Source organism: Mesocricetus auratus, unplaced genomic scaffold (assembly GCF_017639785.1).
Source record: "Mesocricetus auratus isolate SY011 unplaced genomic scaffold, BCM_Maur_2.0 Super-Scaffold_100003, whole genome shotgun sequence".
In the NCBI taxonomy this organism is placed as follows: domain Eukaryota; kingdom Metazoa; phylum Chordata; class Mammalia; order Rodentia; family Cricetidae; genus Mesocricetus; species Mesocricetus auratus.
Window position 1 is genome coordinate 85,579,753 of NW_024429188.1, and position 19,996 is coordinate 85,599,748.

Here is a 19,996-nt window from a genome sequence, read left to right on the forward strand (position 1 = left end):
CAGTCAGGCTATCCTTTAACTCTTGCCTGGGCTCAAGTAAATCCCCTGACTAAGCCTGCCAGGTAGCTGGAATCACTTCGAGGTACCACATTTATCTACTTTGTGAGTTCTTGATGTGCCTCCCTTGTTATGCCTTGGAGGACAACTGGACTTCCTAGTCTCAGAAATATTGCATGAAAAACAGCAGCAGCAGAATTTTCAAACAAATTACAATGGTAAGAGAATTAGAAGTCTGTCAACTGGTTCATTACAAAAGGAGTGAGCTGTAGGCACATTATTTTCTGAGGGTTTCAGGAAGTTCTCCTCAGCCACAGTCAAGACACCCTGATACTCTGATTACACAGGATGCAACTCTCCAGAAACATGCAGGCACGGATACTCTGTATCTGAAACTATGTTATATGAATGTGCCCGGTACTTTAAGCCCTGGCCATGTCTTCTTTCTTTTTTTTTTAATTATTTTTTATTTGGGTTAGAAACAATCTTGTTTCACATGTCAATCCAAGCTCCCTCTCCCTCCCCTACTCCCCCACCCTCCCCACCAGGTCCCCCAGTTCCCCACCCAATCTCCATTCCAATCACCAAGGAGGGTGAGGCACTCCATGGTGGATCTCCAGTAACTGTTATTTCATCCAGGGCAGGGCCTATGCCCTCCTCCAAGAGTCCCGACTGAGAGAGCCTCCCATATTGTGGCATGGGCACTCAAAGTCTATTTGTATGCCAGGGATAAATACTACTGAAGGCACCATAGATTACCTAGGCCTCCTCACCTGACACCTACATTCAGGGGGTCTGGGTCAGTCCCATGCTTTCCACACAGGCAATAATCTGGAATCTAAGAGCTCCACCTTGTTCAGGTCAACTGTTTCTGTGGGTTAAACCAGCCCACTCTTAACTCCTTTGCCCATCAGTTCTCTCTTTCTGACACTGGATTCTAGGAGTTCAGGTTCAGTGTTTGTCTGTGGGTATCTGCCTCTGATTTCATCAGTTGCTGGATGAAGGTTCTGTTTCCTAGACTCTCTGGCAGTGGGGTTGGATGCTGGCACTCCCCTGATTCATGTGTAAAATTTATAAATGAGTCAGTATATACCATGTTTCTCTTTTTGTGACTGGGTTACCTCACTCAGTATGGTTTCTTCTAGTGCCTGCAAATTTGAAGATCCCATTGTTTTTTTCCACTGAATAGTACCCCATTGTGTAAATGTACCACATTTTCTCTATCCACTCTTCAGTTGAGGGGCATCTAGGTTGTTTCCAGGTTCTGGCTATTACAAATAATGCTGCTGTGAACACAGTGGAACAAATGTCCTTGTTGTATGCATGTACATCATTTGGGTATATGCCTAAGAATGGAATTGCTGGGTCTTGTGGTAGACTGAGTCCCATTTTCCTGAGGAATCTCCATACTGATTTCCAAAGTGGCTGTACAAGTCGGCACTCTCACCAGCAGTGTAGGAATGTTTCCCTTTCACCACATCCTCTCCAGCATAAACTGTCATTGGTGTTTTTGATTTTAGCCATTCTGACAGGAGTAAGAATTTGCATTTCCCTAATGGATAATGATTTCTCAAGTGTCTCTCAGCAATTTTATACTCCTCTATTGAGAATTCTCTATTTAGTTCAGTCCCCCACTTTTTAATTGGATCCTTTGGTGTTTTGGAGACTTGCTACTTGAGTTCTTTGTAAATTTTGGAGATCAGCCCTCTGTCAGATGTGGGGTTAGTGAATATCTTTTCCCAATCTGTGGGGTGTGGGGGGTGCCTTTTTGTCTTGCTGACTGTGTCCTTTGCCTTACAGAAGCTTCTCAGTTTTAGGAGTTCCCATTTATTAATTGTCGATCTTAGTGTCTGTGCTACTGGAATTATGTTCAGGAAGCAGTCTACTGTACCAGTGCGTTCAAGGGTGCCTCCCACTCTCTCTTGTAACAGGTTCCGTATGGCTGGATTTATGTTGAGATCTTTGATCCATTTGGACTTAAGTTTTGTGCATAGCGATAGACATGGGTCTATCCTCATTCTTCTACATGCCAGCATGCAGTTATGCCAGGACCATTTGTTGAAGATACTTTCTTTTTTCCATTGTACATTTTTAGCTTCTTTGTCGAAAATCAGATGTTCATACATGTATGGGTTAATATTAGGTGTTCAATTCCATTCCATTGGTCTACCTGTCTATTTTTGTGCCAATACCAAACTGTTTTCACGACTACAGCTCTATAATAGAGCTTGAAGTCAGGGATGGCGATGCCTCCAGATGTTGTTTTGTTGAATAAGGTTGTTTTGGTTATCCTGGGTCTTTTGTTGTTCCATAAAAAGTTGATTATTGTTCGTTCAAGGTCTGTGAAGAATTGTGCTGGGATTTTAATAGGGATTGCGTTAAATCTGTATATTGGTTTCAGTAAGATTGTCATTTTTACTATGTTGATTCTACCTATCCAAAAGCATAGGAGATCTTTTCACCTTCTGGTGTCTTCTTTAATTTCTTTCTTTAAAGACTCAAAGTTCTTGCTATACAGGTCTTTCACTTGTTTGGTTAGCGTTACCCCAAGGTATTTTATGTTGTTTTTGGCTATTGTAAAGGGTGATCTTTCTCTGATTTCTTGCTCAGCCCTTTTATCGTCTGTATATAGTAGGGCTATTTATTTTCTTGAGTTGATCTTGTATCCTGCCACTTTGCTGAAAGTATTTATCAGCTGCAGGAGTTGCCTGGTGGAGTTTTTTAGTTATGTAAACTATCATATCATCTACAAATAGTGAAAGTTTGACCTCTTCCTTTCCAATTTGTATCCCTTTGATCTCCTTTTGTTGTCTGTATTGCTCTAGCTAGAACTTCAAGTACAATACTGAAGAGGTATAGAGAGAGTGGACAGCCTTGTCTTGTTCCTGATCTTAGAGGAATTGCGTTGAGTTTCTGTCCATTTAGTTTTATGTTGGCTGTTGGTTTGCTGTATATAGCTTTTATTATGTTTAGTTAAGTTCCTGTTATCCCAGATCTCTCCAAGACCTTTATCATGAAGGGGCCTTGGATTTTGTCAAAGGCTTTTTCAGCATCCAGTGAGATGATCATGTGATTTTTGTTTCTCAGCTTGTTTATATTGTGGATTACATTGATGGATTTTCATATGTTAAACCATCCCTGCATCCCTGGGATGAAACTTACTTGATTGTGGTGAATGATTGTTTTGATGTGTTCTTAGATCCGATTTGCGGGTATTTTTTAGAGTATTTTTGCATCAATGTTCATGAGAGATATTGGTCTGAAGTTCTTTTTCTTAGATGTGTCTTTGTGTGGCTTGAGGATCAAGGTTATTGAAGCCTCGTAGAAAGAGTTGGGCAAAGACCCTTATGCTTCTATTGCGTGGAATACTTTGAGAAGAATTGGTATAAGCTGTTCTTTGAATTTCTGGTAGAATTCTGCACTGAGGCCATCTGGCCCCGGGATTTTTCTTTTAGTTGGGTGATTTTTGATGACTGCTTCTATTTCCTTAGAGATTATAGATCTATATTTAAATTGCTTATCTGTTCTTGATTTAATTTTGGCAAGTGATATCTATCCAGAAAATTGTCCATTTCCTTTAGATTTTCAAATTGTGTGGAGTACAGGTTTTCAAAGTATGACCTGATGATTCTCTGGATTTCCTCGGAGTCTGTTGTTATGTCCCCCTTTTCATTTCTGATTTTGTTAATTTGCATGTTCACATTCTGCTGTTCGGTCAGTTTGGATAAAGGTTTGTCTATCTTGTTGATTTTTTCAAAGAACCAGCTCTTCGTTACATTGATTTTTTGTATTGTTTTCCTAGTCTCTGCTTTATTGATTTCAGCCCTCAATCTGATTATTTCCTGCTGTCTACTCCTCCTGGGTGAATTTGCTTCTTTGTGTTCTAGAGCTTTCAGTTGTGCTGTTAATTCTCTAATGTAACTATCCTCCAGTTTCTTCATGTGGGCACCTAGTGCTACGAACTTCCCTTGTAGCACTGCTTTCAAAGTGTCCCATAAGTTTGGTTATGTTGTGTCGTCATTCTCATTGAATTCTACCAAGTCTTTAAATTCTTTTTTTTATTTCTTCATTGACTCAGGAATAGTGCAATTGTGCGTTATTCAACTTCCATGATTTTGTAGGTTTTCTTTCAATTTGTGTTGTTGTTGATAAGGTGCATGGAGTTATTCCATTGTTTTTGTACCTGTTGAGGTTTGCTATGTTGCCAAGTATGTGGTCAATTTTTGAAAAGGTTCCATGTGGCGCTGAGAAGAAGGTATATTCTTTTTTATTTGGGTGGAATGTTATATAGATGTCTGTTAATCCCAATTGGGTCATAACTTCTATCAGTTCCTTTGCTTCTTTGTTAAGTTTATGTCTGGTAGTCATGTCTAGAGGTGAGAGTGGGGTGTTGAAGTCTCCCACTATAAGTGTGTGGGGCTTTATATGTGATTTGAGTTTTAGTAATGTTTCTTTTATGAATGTGGATGAATTTTATTTGGGGCATAGATGTTCAAAATTGAAACTTCATCTTGGTGTATTTCTCCTGTGATGAGTATGAAGTGCCCTCCTTCATCTCTTTGATTGATTTTATTTTGAAATCTAATTTGTTAGATATTAGGATTGCTTCCCCTGCTTGTTTCTTGGGTCCATTTGTTTGGAAAATCTATTCCCCACCCTTAACTCTGAGGTAATGTCTGTCTTTGAGGCTGGGATATGTTTCTTGTATGCAGTAGAAGGATGGGTTTTGTCTTTGAATCCATTCTGTTAGCCTGTGTCTCTTTATGGGCGAGTTGAGGGATGTTAATGACCATTGATTGCTCATTCTTTTTTTTTGTTTGTTTTGGAATAGTTGATGGTGGTGGAATTATATGTGGATTTCCACCTCTTTTCTTTTGGCTGTTGGTAAGGTGGGATTATCTATTGCCTATGTTTTTCTGGTTGTAGTTAACTCCCTTGGGTTGGGTTTTCCTTCCAGAACTTTCTGTAGGGCTTGGTTTGTGGATATGTATTGTTTAAATCTGGTTTTGTTATGGAATATCTTGTTTTCTCCATCTATAATGATTGAAATCTTTGCTGGATATAGCAGTCTGGGCTGGCAACCATGGTCTCTTATTGTTGGTAGAATATTTATCCAAGCCTTCTGGCTTTCAGAAATTCCATGGAGAAGTCTGGTGTGATTTTGATAGCTTAGCCTTTATGTGTTACTTGGCCTTTTTCCTTTGCTGCTTTTAATATTCTTTCTTTATTCTGTATTTTCAGGGTTTTTACTCTTATTTGGCAAGGGGATTTCCTTTTGTGGTCCAGTCTATTTGGTGTTCTGTAGGCTTCTTGTACTTTCATTGGCATGTCTTTCTTTAAGTTGGGAAAGTTTTCTACTATGATTTTGTTAAATATGTTTTCTGCCCCTTTGAGGTGGGTTTCTTCACCTTCTTCTATACCTATTATTCTTAGGTTTGGTCTTTTCATGGTGTCCCATATTTCCTGGATATTTTGTGTTAGGGATTCGTTGGACTTAAGATATTCTTTGGTTGATTAATCTATTTCCCCTAGTGTATCTTCAACACCTGAGGTTCTGTCTTTCATCTGTTGCATTCTGTTGGTAATGCTTGTATCTGTAGTACCTGACCGTTTGCTCAACTTTTCTATTTCCGCATTCCTTCAGACTGTGTTTTTTTATCTCTATTTCAGCTTTCAACCCTTGTACTTTTTGAATTGTTTCTTATAATTTTTGCTTTGCCTTTTCCTCTCTTTCTTGCATTTTTTGAAGTTTTTGGTTTGTCTTTTCTTCCATTTCTTGCATTTTTTGGGTTGTTTTTTCCTCCATTTCTTGCATTTCTTATATTTTTTGGTTTGTTTTTTTCTTCCATGTCTTTAAGGGATTTTCTCATATCTTCTTTGAGGGCCTCTATCATTTTCATGAAGTTGCTTTTAAGGTCTTTCTCATCTGCTGCTTCCACAATGGACAGTTCAGGTCTTGCAAGTGTAGATTCTCGAGTTTCTGGTGGTGTCATATTGGTTTTTCTGTTGGTGGGTGTGTTCTTGTATTGTCTCCTTTCCATCATTTCTTCCTATGGGTGCAGAGGGAGTCTCTTCCTCCCCCTGGTGGGTATGTGACCCCTTTCCAGTGGGTTGGAGCAGGTCCAATACCCTGGTGGCTTTTCTCTTTCGTAGATGGAGGCTGTCCTAGTATGTGAACCTTAGCAAGCTCTGGGTAGGCTAGGCCCTTGCCTTGCCTGTCCAGTGGGTGGAGACTGGGACTTGGAAGCTGGCAGTCTCTGGGCGGCCTGAATCCCGTTGGTCTGGGATCCAGATCTGCTGTGCATAGTCCTCAGGCCTCTGGTGGTTCCCCATGTCTTCTTTCAAAGGGCTGTATTAATTCAGGAGAAGCTTGAAGTAGTAAAATTGATACTATAAAGGCTTTACTAGTAAACTTGCTTAGGAAATATTAAGTTACATACAATAGAATTTAGCTAGAGGCTGCACTGCCTCCATAGAACTAGAAGATAAGTAGTATACTAACTGGGTTTGTTAAAAACTATGAGAAAAATTTGTACTACAGTGGAAGTTTAGGGTTGTTGAGGAAGTTTCTGCTAATGTTTATTCACCAAGATTGTCCTCCAATTAGGCTCCATTCCCATAGCAAAAGGAAAGGCCTTTGATTTATAGTCAGCTATTAGATCTGTCCTGTATCAAAGAATAGGTCTCTAACAGGCAGCTAAAGGGGACAGAGCAATGTCACAACCATCATCAAGTCCTAGTCAGCCATTAAGTACCCTGTACTCTTATCAGGAAAGCGTAATTCTGCCAGGTGGGCAAGATGAATCGGGGTTACAACTATTGGGAAAGAATACTGCTGTACTTAAAGCATCTTGTTATGTCATGTTTGGTTGATATTCCTAGTAGATCTGCTCTTTTCTGAAGGGAAACAGAGGATCAGTTGCGGTGATATATTATTTGTGATTTGTTAAAGCTTGCCTGAAAGTACAGAAAGCAAAGTCAGTCACACTAGTTAGCTATAGAAGCTAGGAGGTGGCAGTGATACACACTTTTAATCCCCGGACTCAGGATTAAGAGGTAAATAGATCTTTGTAGTTCAAGTCCACACTGACTACATGAAATTGATTCAGTCCTAAAAGAAACAGCTCACAGAAAGGTGATCTCAGCACCTGGAATCACAATTCTTTAATCTCAGCACTAGGGAGGTGGAGACAGGAGGATATGGCTGGACAGAGAAAGGAATAAAAGGAGGAGGAGACAAGAATTCAAATCTTTTGCTTCTGAGGATTTGTGGAGACAGGATTGCCATTTTAGCTGAGGTAAATAAGATCTATTAGCTTAGCTGCTTTGCTTCTCTGATCTTCAGCTTGATGCTTGAACCCCAATATCTGTCTCTATATCTTTTATTTGTTGTGTTACAGTACACACTGGAATATTGAGACAGACATGTAAAGAATACTGGTAGTCTGTATCCATACTTGTACACACACATGAACAAACAGGACAGTGGAGGAATAGCAGGAGATCTATTGAGCTATCCATTACTTGGATGTTGTAGGAAGCGCTATTCACATGTTAAATAGGATTGAATTTAAAGACATGTACAATGAGTAGTAGCTGTGTGTTGATATGTGTGGGATGCAGGCCTTTTCATGTTCATTACTGACGAAACTGTTCCACTGGGTAAACATTTGCTTCCCCCAACCCCAGTTGTAATGTCTACTAAATAGGCATTATATTTTGGCCTTACCAAAGCATAATAAAGCCTGTCCTTTTGAAATAATCTAATGTCAAATAGCAATTCATGCTTTGGCAATTTGGAAGGTGCTTTCCCCTGGGAAGCAAATGTATTTGTATTAATTTCTTTGATTGCTTTTTTCCCCTTTTGCTTTATTTTGAGACAGAATTTCTCTGTGCAGCCCTGGCTGGCCTAGAACTCAAAGATTCCCCAGCCTCTGCCTAAGGAGTGCTGGGACTAAAGGCATGAGCTCCATCCACCTGGCCTAGCTTGTTTGATTGTTCTTACCATCAGCTTTTCTTCTCAGCCAGGAGATGTAGACTGAATTTCTACTTTGGTCATCTTACTGATGTCACTCCTGAATTAAGGCTTTAAAAATCCATATGGCAGCAAGTCAGAGCTTGCCACTGAGAAATCGGCTTCTTTATTTAGCCCTGGATAAGCTAGGAAGACTTTCATTTCTGATTAAAGCCAACGTGGATTTTATATACATCAACATGGAAATTAACTACGAATCTAGGTAGAAGGGTATCGTGCCAAAGAAAAGATTTCTTTGTAATGAAAAAGAATATTTCAGCTTTCTCCAAAGTCAAAGGTTATAAAATCTCAATACAGACTTAAAACTTCTGCAATAATTCAGGCACGTGCTGTCCTCTAGTGGCAACATTTGATACAGCAAGATACTATTGCTGTGCTGAAAAAAGTGAGTGAACAATGTCTTACTCTATTCTGGCTGCTATGGCAAAATGCTTTAGTAGGATAATTTGTAACCAACAGAAACTGCTTACTGTTTTTGAGATTGGGATGTCCAAAATTAGTGGGCTGGCAGATTTTGTGTCTAGTGGGGGTTCTCTCTGTCTTGAAACCAACACCTTCTTGCCATAGTGGAAAAAGGGTAAAGTGGTCTTCTCAGAGCTTTCCCCTACATTCCCTTAAGGGTTTCAGTCTCACTCATGAGAGTAGAACCCTCCCTAAGGCCCTGACATCTCACTATTCTAATCTTGGGGATTTAATTTTATTTGGGCAGCACAAAACAGTCATACCATCGTGTCCTTCATATATAGTAATGGCTGTGCTTCAGTACAAAACTGCGTGTTGGAGCACAAGTTCAGTATATTGTTCTGCCTCTCTATGCTATAGTAGGACTCTCAACAGGTACATCAATAGGACATGTGCTTCTGGATCTCTTTGTTAGAGTGCATTATCATACATGATTGTTAACTTGCCTGCTTTTACTCGACGTTTTACCAGCGTGGGACCCACTCGCTTCTACTGTATTTTGATGTCCTAATTGCGTGATTGCAGTAAGGCTTGGCCTACAGAGAAGAAAGATGGTGAAGTTCTACAAGGTTCTACAAGGGGACTAGAGATCCTGAGACTTTTGTTTTTCAGTCATCATGAAAGCATGTCTCTGGACCTTCTAGAGTTGCTATAATCACAAATAACAGGTGCACTTGAACATTTTAAAACTTATTTTAGTTTTATTTATGTGTGTGTGCAAGTGTGTACATGACACACCTGTGTAGGCACTCTGGGAGGCCAGAAGAAGGTGTGGAATCCTTCTGGAGGTAGAGTTAACAGGCGATTATGAGGTGCCTGATGTGGATATAAGGAACTGAACTCTGGTCTTCTAGAAAAGTAGCATGCCTTCTTAATTGCTGAGCTATCCTCTCAGCCTGACCTTCCCCCACAGGCACATTCAGAAGCACATGGAACCAAACGTCCTGCACTTTATAGCCTACCCAACTGACATGCAAAATTAACCCTCACCCTGTGTTGCTTTTTTCATTGTCTTTGAATTAATTATTTCACAATGTTTAAGTTTTGTACACTGGAACCCCAAATTATTGTGGTTTACAGATGCTTCGCCCCCACCTTGGGGCACTATTGGGTGATGATGGAAACTTTAAGTGGTGAAATTAGTGAGACAAAGATTGGGTGATGATGGAAACTTTAAGTGGTGAAATTAGTGAGACAAAGATTGCTGGGGGAGTCATGATCTTAAAGGGGATAATGAAACCCCAGCCTTTCTTTTTTTCTTTGTTTCCTGGCAACCATCTTGCTCCACCGCATCCCCCCTCCTCCATGTACTGTGTCACCACAGGCACCAAGGCAATGGGGACAACTGACCATGGACTGGGGTCTCAGAAAGCCTGGCATAAATAATTCTTCTAAGGTGATTATGTCAAAAACTTTGTCACAGCAACAGAAACGCTGACTAACAATTCATATGCAAAAATTTTGGCAGTTGCCTGCTGTGGTCGTTCATTTTCCATATGCAAACATTTTGCATACAAATTCAATTGCTGAGACTGGAGAGATGGCTCAGCAGTTAAGAGCTTTTCCAGAGGACTGGGTTCAATTCCCAACACTCCTATGAAAGTTCACAAACATCTGTAATTCCAGAGGATCTGTAGTCCTCTTCTAGTCTCTATCCTTACTACATGCATATGTTGCACTGATATTCACACAGTTTGTAAAAAACTCATAATACGGTCTCATAGATAAGTTTAAAAATTAATTCAAAGCTGGCCATGGTAGTTCAGGCCTTTAATTCCAGCACACAGAAGGTAGAGACCAGCAGATCTCTGTGAGTTTGAGGCCAGCCTGGTCTACAGAATGAGTTCCAGGACAGTCAGGGCTGTTACACAGAAAAACCCTGTCTTGAAAAACCAAAAAAAAAAAAAAGGTAATAGTTCAATTGTCTTCTTTATGCTGTGATAAAAGCCATTTACATATTCAGTTCAGTGCTCTAGATAGGTGTCTTGATTCTTCTTTGAAATGCTTGGCCTGTGATAAACACCCTCTCTGCTTTAAAAAGTAAACAATGGGTCCAATCAAGTCTTTAATACTTAATCATTTTACCCTTAAACGAGAGTTACAGTTTAAACATTATTTTATGCTTACACCTTTTTTGGGTATGGGGAGTTTGAGACAGGGTTTCTCTGTGTAACAGCCCTGGCTGTCCTAGAACTCACTCTGTAGTCCAGGCTGGCCTCTATCTCAGACATCCTCCTACCTCTGGCTCCAGAATTCTGGGATCAAAGGTGTGTGCCACCACCGCCCGACTTTTAAACAGTTTTTTAAAAATACACTTTGGTATCCTTCAGAGTTCAATGAGGAATAGGAATTTTCTGAGATAAAAAGCAGGGAAAAACACCCTAGAATAAAATTTTAATGTCATCTCTGCAGATGGCAGAGATGGTTGCTTTGTCCTCAGCCTTTTTTTTTTCTTCTAGAAGAGCTTGCAACTTTGTCCAGAGATTTACTGAGGCTAGAAGAGGGTGTCTGATCCATTGGAACTGGAATACAGACAGTTGTGGATTGTGCTTTCAGGGATGGGAATTGAACCCAGGTCCTCAGCAAGAACAGAAAGTACTCTTAACCACTGAGCCATCTTTCCAACCTTTGTTGGGATTTTTATTTTTGATGACTGATTCAATCTCCTTGTTCATTGCTCTATTTGGATATCCTATTCTTCATGACTCTGTGATGGTAGGCCTATTTCTATGATGTTACTAATTTCTTTTATGTTTTTAAATGTATTGACATAAAATTGACCATAGCCTTTTCTCATAATATTTTGTATTTGTGTGCTATCAACTGTCTTCTCCCTTTTATTTATGATTTTATTATGAGTATTTGAGTGCTAAAATATACAGTAAATGAATGGGTAAAAAAATTTCCAAGATCCAAGTCCATTGAAAGTTATATATAAGAATTCACTTTATGGGGCTGGAGTGATGGCTGGCTTAGCAGATAAGAGCACATACTGTTTTCCCAGAGGACCCGGGTTCAGTTCCTAATATCTGCATGGCAGGTCACATCTGTCTATAACTCCAGTTCCAGGTAATCTGACACCCTCACACAGACATACATGATGGCAAAACAAAAATAAATTATTTAAAAAGATCTCACTTTATGCTGGGCATGATGATACACTTTGTAATCCCTGCACTCAAGAAGTAGAGATGGTAGAGAAAATATCATTAAAAGTTGATTTTACAAATAGCAAAATCAAGACGAGCAGTGATGGTACACACTTATAATCACAGCAATCAGGAGGCAGAGACAGGCAGATAGATGGTCTACAGATCAGGACATCCAGGGTTGTTACACAGAGAAATCCTGTCTCAAAAAAACAGAAAGAACCCAACCAAACAAAACAGATAAATCATGGGGTTTGGCTGTGGGAGAGAGGAATGAATAAGAACAAGTTATGACATGTTTGGATAGAATGTGATAACAAAGCCAATTACTTTGTATGCTAACATAAACTTAATTCAAAAATATATAAATCAACTTAGCTAAAGTAACCAATTAAAAAAAGACAATATTCATTTAGAATAAGAATAATGGGGCCATGAGATGACTCATCAGGTAGAGAGATTGCCTCATGACCCTGGTGATCTGAGTTCAATTTCTGGAACCCATGTAAAAGTGGAACCATTGTAAAAGAAGACAACTTATTCTCTGACTTTCAAATGTGACTCACATGTATACTTTTCTACATCAACATGCACACAGACAGACACACACAGAAAAGACAAAAAAGGAGAAATTATAGTATGTGTGCCAGTAATAAAACAGGACCATAAAGACCTATTATTAAGGCATTGGAGAAGTGAAAAGAAACCAATAAATCCTTGAAATACACAACTTACTGAGCCCAAACAGACCAGTGACTCAATTCTATTGATGAATTCTGTTGTATGTTCAAACTGTATCTAAGGGCTGAGGGAGATGACTTAGTAAGTAGGAGCACTTGTTGCTCAAACATGAGAACTCGAGCTTCGATCAGAGAAACCTGAAGAGCTCAGTGTGGCTGCAACCATCCCAGTGCTATATGGGTAGAGATGGGAGGACCACTGTGGCTTTCTAGCCATAAAGTCAAACTCCAGGTTCGGTGAGAGACCTTGTCTAAATGTAATAATGTAGAGAGAGAGAGAGGGACACCAGATATCTTTTTTCCTCTGGCCTTCATGACTACAAGCACATGTAGATGTACCAAATATATATACAGCACACTTACATATACACAATCACAAATGTACTAACACACCCATATAAAAAGTTAAAAGAGAATCAGTGCCACTTCTTTTGTTTTTAAGATTTATTATATATCCAGCATTCTGTTTGCATATATGCCTGCAGGCCAGAAGAGGGCACCAGATCTCATTACAGATGGTTGTGAGCCATCATGTGGGTGCTGGGACTTGAACTCAGGACCTCTGGAAGAGCAGCCAGTGCTCTTAACCAATGAGCCATCTCTCCAGCCCCCAGTGCCAGTTCTTAAATTCTGTCAGGAAATGTCTGTAGAGGGAATACATATAAATTCATTTTATGATTATTTTACATAATGATGCTACCAAAGAAAATACTCTGATTAACTTGATATCGTAAAAAATCCCTAGAGCTGGTGAGATGGCTCAACAGGTAGAGAATCCTGCCACCAAATCCAGTGACCTTACTTAGATCCCTGGAGTACACATGGTAGAAGAGAACTGACTCCTGTAGCTGCCCTTTGACCTTCATGTGTATACATGTATATCCCTCTACCACAAAATAATTAACTAAACAAAAAGTTTTAAAAAAAGCTGGAGTCCGATACTGCTAATGACTGTACATGCAAGAGTCTTTAATAAAATACTAACAAACTGACTTTCACAACCCATCCAAACTATTACACACCATAATGAGGTGGGATTTATTTTTCGGATGAAAACTAACAGAATGAAAGACAAAAACCACATTGTCATCTCAAGATGATTAACACCTTTCAGTTTCCATTCATGATGAAAATTCTCAAGAAAGGAATTTTCCTCAACATGAATGCCATTTGTAAAAAGTTCACTAATAACATCATATTCAGTAAGATGAATGGAAGTTCTGCCTCTAAGGTTTGGTGTATGGAAAGAATGTCTACTGTAATACTTTTATTTTTATTAAAAATTTTTCTTCTCATTGGAGGGAGTGGTTACTAATAGTTTCCTGTGCTGCAGTGGATGGCTACACCCATTCACAAATGGGCAGTACTAACTGGATATATGGGTTATTACATACACACAAATGACATGAAATTGGTGGGGGCCACGCTGTGGGAAACATGGAGGGAGTTGGAAGAAGGAAATGGCGGGTAGATAATAATCATTTTATTGTACACATGTATGAAAGTATCAATAATGAATAAACATTTTAATTTTTGAATTAGAGACTTGAGAGATGGCTCAATGGTTGAGTTCTTACTGCCCTTTCAGTGGCCCCAGATTCATTTCCAAACATTCACATAGTGACCTCCAATCACCCACAACTCCAGTTCCAGGTTACCTGATGCTCTCTTCTGATCTATATGGGCACTAGGCAAGCGCATGGTGCACATACATACAGATAGGCATAACGCTCATAGACATGAAGTAAAACAAAAAAATCTGTATTTTTAATTCACATGTAAGTATTAGGTTTAATTATGGCATTTTAAAGAAAAATATACTTTTGTTGGTTTCTTCCCCTCTTATGCCCTTGCTCTGTGCCCCCTTCTACCCATCTACCCACTCACAACCTTCTAAGTCTTATTGCCCTCCTTCCCTTTCCTTGATATCTCTTTTCCCCCTCATAGTATCCTTTCTAGTTTCATAGCCTATACACACTCTCCTCACTTATATGTACACTTATAAACATTAGTTATATGAGAGAGAACATGTGATTTTTTTTCTTTCTGAGTCTGAGCTACCTCATCTAACTAGAGACCTTCATTTAACTCAGTTCTGAAAATGCCAGCACAAGCAATCAGACAAGAGAAATAAACAAAATGCATTCATATTGGAAAGAAGCAGATGAACTGTCTGTACTGTCAGATGTTATACTCTGGTATATAGCAAATATGAAAAGACTCCATCAAAAAACGTATAACATTTTAGGAGACAAAATCAACAGACAGTATTCGGTTGCATTTTTCTTTCTTCTATCATGAGCTACCACCATCCACAGGGCTGAGAATCAGACCCAAGGCTTCTAGGCAAGCGTGGGACCAGGTGTGCTACAGCCACACCTGACATTTGAGAAAAATGTCAAAATCCTGTCTTCTAGCACTATAAAATGTACAGAATTTTATTGTCATATCTAATAGCCCACGGTACACTGTGATCTCTGTTACTATCATGAAGATACTAACCACTAGATGAGTAAAAACATTTTAACATTCATTTGAAATATAAATGCATTAAAAAGACATTAAAAGATATATTGTACAAGTAAAAAGTATAATTTTAGGACCATTTTCATTTTGAATTTTTTTTTGGTTTTTCGAGACAGGGTTTCTCTGTATTGCTTTGGAAGCTATCCTGGAACTCGCTTTGTAGACCAGGCTGGCCTCGAACTCACAGAGATCTGCCTACCTCTGCTTCCCCAGTGCTGGGATTTAAAGCATGCACCATCAATGCCTGGCTTTCACTTTTAATTTCATATTTTTGTAGACCTCCTAGATTCCAAATAAAACAGTAAACATGCTACTTGTTTTTATGGGAATGGTTTATTTTTCTTAGCACCCATTTTGCTGAAATGACATAATTTCATTTTCTGTGGCCCAGACTAATTGAATAATTTTGTTCCTGTTAATTCTCAGGTCTTAAACAGGAGAATGCAGGGGAATGGTGACTCCCTGCTAACCCACAGGTGGGGAATCTAACTCCTAGAGAAGCTAAGCCACAGGCCACAGCTACCAGGGAAGCAGTTGGACTGACGACAGATGTTCACCTCTCCTCTGTTCTTCCAGATCCAGTCTCAACCCCAGCTCTGCTCCAGAACACCTTTCGGAGCTTTCCTTGCCTCACTGTCTACAGCTCCTGTGGCTTGCACAGATCTTCTTCCCCTTTTAACCTCCTTCCCAGCCCCCAAGTCCAGCAGGCTCGCCCTGGTAACCCACAGGCCACAGCTGCCAGAGAAGCAGGTCAACTCTCTGCAGCTATTCACCTCTCCTGCTCCTCCAAATCTGTTGTCACATCCCCAGCTCTGTAGACCACCTGCTGTGCTCTACTTTTTTTTTTCCTCTCTGATTCCATCCCAAACATCCCATCCACCACAAATATCTTTTCCTTCAACCTTCCTTCCCTCCAGCTCATCTCATTATCCCAGCCTCCAACACCAGCAGTCATTCCTTGTGAACAAACCAGCGGAGCAGGTCAGGGAAACAGGTAAACTGACTATAGATCTTCACCTCTCTTTCTTCCTCCAGATCCAGTGCCCCAATCTCATTCCCAGCACTGTAGCAGAAGACATATGGTAACCCTCCCCCAACCCCATCTCTAGTGGATACTGCAGACCTTCCCCTCCTCATCTCCCTCCCTCCTCTTGTTGCTTTACCCAGCCCCCAACTCCCCCAGGCACCCCCTGCTAACCCACAGGCCACTCCTGCCAGGGATGCAGGAGAGCCGACAGCAGAATTTCCCCCTTTCTTCCATTCGCCCAGGCCCAATCCTCTAGTCTCAGTCCTTCTAGCATGACCTCTCTCTACTCTCCACTCAATTCCAAGGAGACTAAATAAGCAGATCCTGTTGGAACACTCTGATTTTCTCCCTCCTGTGAATTCCCCCTAAACACCTAGCCTATCACCATTCCTAAATGCCAGTTTCAAATACCCAGAAAAGCATTGTAACTGAAACCCCGAGAGGCCATATTTATCAGGTTCGCAAAAAATTTCCCACCAAGCAACACACAGTTACCACACTCTAAAAACAAGGGAGGAAACAGAAACCGAGGGGAAAACACCTATCTAGCAAAAACAACTAGATATTATCAGCAACTACCACTATAATCTTCCCAACCCCAGATGTCTAGATGCCAGTATAAAAACCCAATAACCTCCAGGAAAATATCTATCCACCATAGCCCAGCAACATTACCATAGCAGGCCCTGAAAATTCCACCATATGTGAAGCACAAGAAAAGGAGGTAAGAGCTAGTGGCCGGCTGCTTTGCTTTTCTGATCTTCAGTTTGAAGCTTGAACCCCAATATCAGTCTCTGGGTCTTTTATTGTGCTACAAATACAGGTATGCAACTATCTCTATATATCCTGATTTTATCCATTCAGATATATAGCCAGGAATAGAATAGATGTGGGCAAGAATTATCCTGACTTCATAATATGCATATTGTGAAATCCACAAAGAATCAATACATAGAAAAAGAATACTGCACTCCCACCAGCAATGGAGGAGTGTCCCCCTTTCACCACATCCTCTCCAGCATAAATTGTCATTGGTGTTTTTGATTTTAGCCATTCTGACAGGAGTGAGATGGTATCTCAGAGTTGCTTTGATTTGCATTTCCCGGATGGCTAAGGATGTTGAGCACTTTCTCAAGTGCCTCTCAGCCATTTTAGACTCCTCTATTGAAAACTCTCTATTTAGTTCTGCAGCCCACTTCTTAATTGGGTCCTTTGCTGTTTTGGAGACTTGCTTCTTGAGTTCTTTGTAAATTTTGGAGATCAACCCTCTGTCAGATGTGGGATTAGTGAATATTTTTTCCCATTCTGTGGGCTGCCTTTTTGTCTTGCTGACTGTGTCCTTTGCCTTACAGAAGCTTCTCAGTTTCAGTAGGTCCCATTTATTAATTGTTGAGCTCACTGTCTGTGCTACTGGTGTTATGTTCAGGAAGCTGTCTCCTGTACCAATTCTTTCAAGGGTACCACCCACTTTCTCTTCTAAGAGGTTCAGTGTGGCTGGATTTATGTTGAGGTCTTTGATCCATTTGGACTTAAGTTTTGTGCATGGCGATAAACATGGATCGATCCGCATGGAATGGAACACTCTTCCATTGCTGGTGGGAGTGCCAACTGGTTCAGCCACTTTGGAAAGCAGTATGGAGATTCCTCAGAAAAATGGGAATAAACCTACCACAAGACCCAGCAACTGCACTCTTAGGCATATATCCAAATGATGCCCATTCATATAACAAAGATGTCTGTTCCACTATGTTCATAGCAGCTTTATTTGTAATAGCCAGAACTTGGAAGCAACCTAGATGTCCCTCACCCGAAGAATGGATAGAGAAAATGTGGTACATCTACACAATGGAGTACTATTCAGCAGAAAAAAATAATGGAATCATGAGATTCGCAGGCAAATGGATGACACTAGAAGAAACCATCCTGAGTGAGGTAACCCAGTCACAAAAAGAGAAACATGGCATGTACTCTCTCATATATGGATTTTAGACATAGATCTGGGGAGTGCCAGCCTACAATCCTATTGCCAGAGAGTCTGGGAAACAGAAACTTCATTTACTGGCTGGTTAAGTACTGAGCTGAACTCAAGAAAGCCAGTATCAGAGAGGGAGGACTGATGATCAAAGGGATTAAGACTGGGCTGGTTGAACCCCCAGAAACAGCTGACCAGACAAAGGTTAACTCTTGAATCCCAGGCATCAGCCTGGGAATCCAGCATGGGACTGATCAAGACCCCCTGAATCTGGGTGTCAGTGAGGAGGCCTAGGTAATCTATTGAGCCTTGGACAGCAGATCAGTACCCATCCCAAGTATACACACGGTCTCTGGACTCCCATAGAACAAAGTGAGGTGCACTCTCACCCTGAACTCTTGGGGAAGGGTCTAGGCCCTGCCCTATATGAAATGACAGACTATGGACACCCCCATGGAGGGCCTCACCCTCCCTGGGGGAATGAGGGGATAACGGGGGGGGGGATGGGGGGAGGGCACGGGAGGAGGGGAGGGAAAGGGAGAGGGACCTCGTACTGACTTGTGAAGCAACCTTGTTTCTTATCTAAATTTAAAATGGAAAATAAAAAAATATTAATAAAAAAAATCCACATTTAAAAAAAAATAAATAAAATTTAAAAAAAAAAAAAAAGAAAAAGAAAAAGAATACTGGAAACTTGGAGTATTGAAAGCGAAGCACTCCGTTTTTTTGACATTGCAGAGTCAGGTATCAGTCAAAAGAAGAGGAAAGAATGAATGACGGACACCCATTTGGTACAAAATAGTGCTTTTTTGTAGTTCCTGATCACAAGAAAATTCCTTCCCTCTTTTTCCCATAGTTAGAGTCCCTGCTGGTGACCTACCACAGTTCCCACAATAAATCCCCCATCTGTGTTGTCTTTCATGATACAAGGACTCAGTAATGTAACACACTGTAACTTTTCAACAATGAGACAAACTAAAAGCACCCAAAGTGACACTTGCTATCTAGGGAAGGTAGGAGTCTAGCCTAGTGCCTTTGTCTTATCTGTGTTTCATTGATGAATTTTAAATGCACTCCAAACTGAAAATGACCATAAAGATTTATTCTTATTCTGGATCATTATAGAATTTCTGCTTTTAAGTTTTTGAGGAACCACCCTACAGGTTTCATTAGTGTCTGAATGAACTTTCATTTCCACCATTAGTGAAGGACAGAAATATGAACCCTCCCTTCATAATAAGAGCTGGACTCTCAAGAGTAGTGAAAGTGAGGCAGTTTATGACCTGGTAAAGCCAGGCATCAGCTTAGAATGCACTGGTTGGTTGCAGAAAATAGTTTTTATAACTCTAACATAAGCCCCTTCCTCTCTTTCCTCATTGGCTGAATGATAAGGAGTTTGACCTTACATGTCATCCTCCCCTCTGACACACACACACACACACACACACACACACACACACACACACACACACACATCTTTGAGATAGGGTTTCTTTATGTAGCCCTGGCTAGCCTAGAACTTGCTCTGTAGACCAGGCTGGCCTCAAACTCAGGGACCCGCTTGCCTCTGTCTCCTAAGTGGTAGGATTAAAGGCATGCACCACCACTGCCTGGCTATAGCTGGATCTTATGGAGTTATATTCTTAACTGATGTTCTCTCCTTTTGGGTAGATCTAGCTTCTGTTAAGTCAACATAAAACCAGCCAGAGCACCCAGTGACTTTTATGGTTCTACAAAAATTCCTAGATAAGGATGGTCACTTGCTGTTTCTTCTTTGGAGAGCCTTTTCAACTCTAGGGAGTTTGTTTCATCTTTCCCTTTTCTTGATTTTCTTCAATTTTTTACTTTTCTGTAATTTTTTAAAAAATGATTTATATATTTATTATGTATACAGTGTTCCTACTGCAAGTATGTCTGTAGGCCAGGAGAAGGCACCAGATCTCATTATATCTCATTACAAATGGTTGTGAGCCACAATGCTGTTGCTGGGAATTGAACTCAGGACCTCTGGAAGAACAGCAGCCAGTGCCCTTAACATCTGAGCCATCTCTCCAGCCCTCTGTAATTCCTCTAAAGAAAGCTTGCATT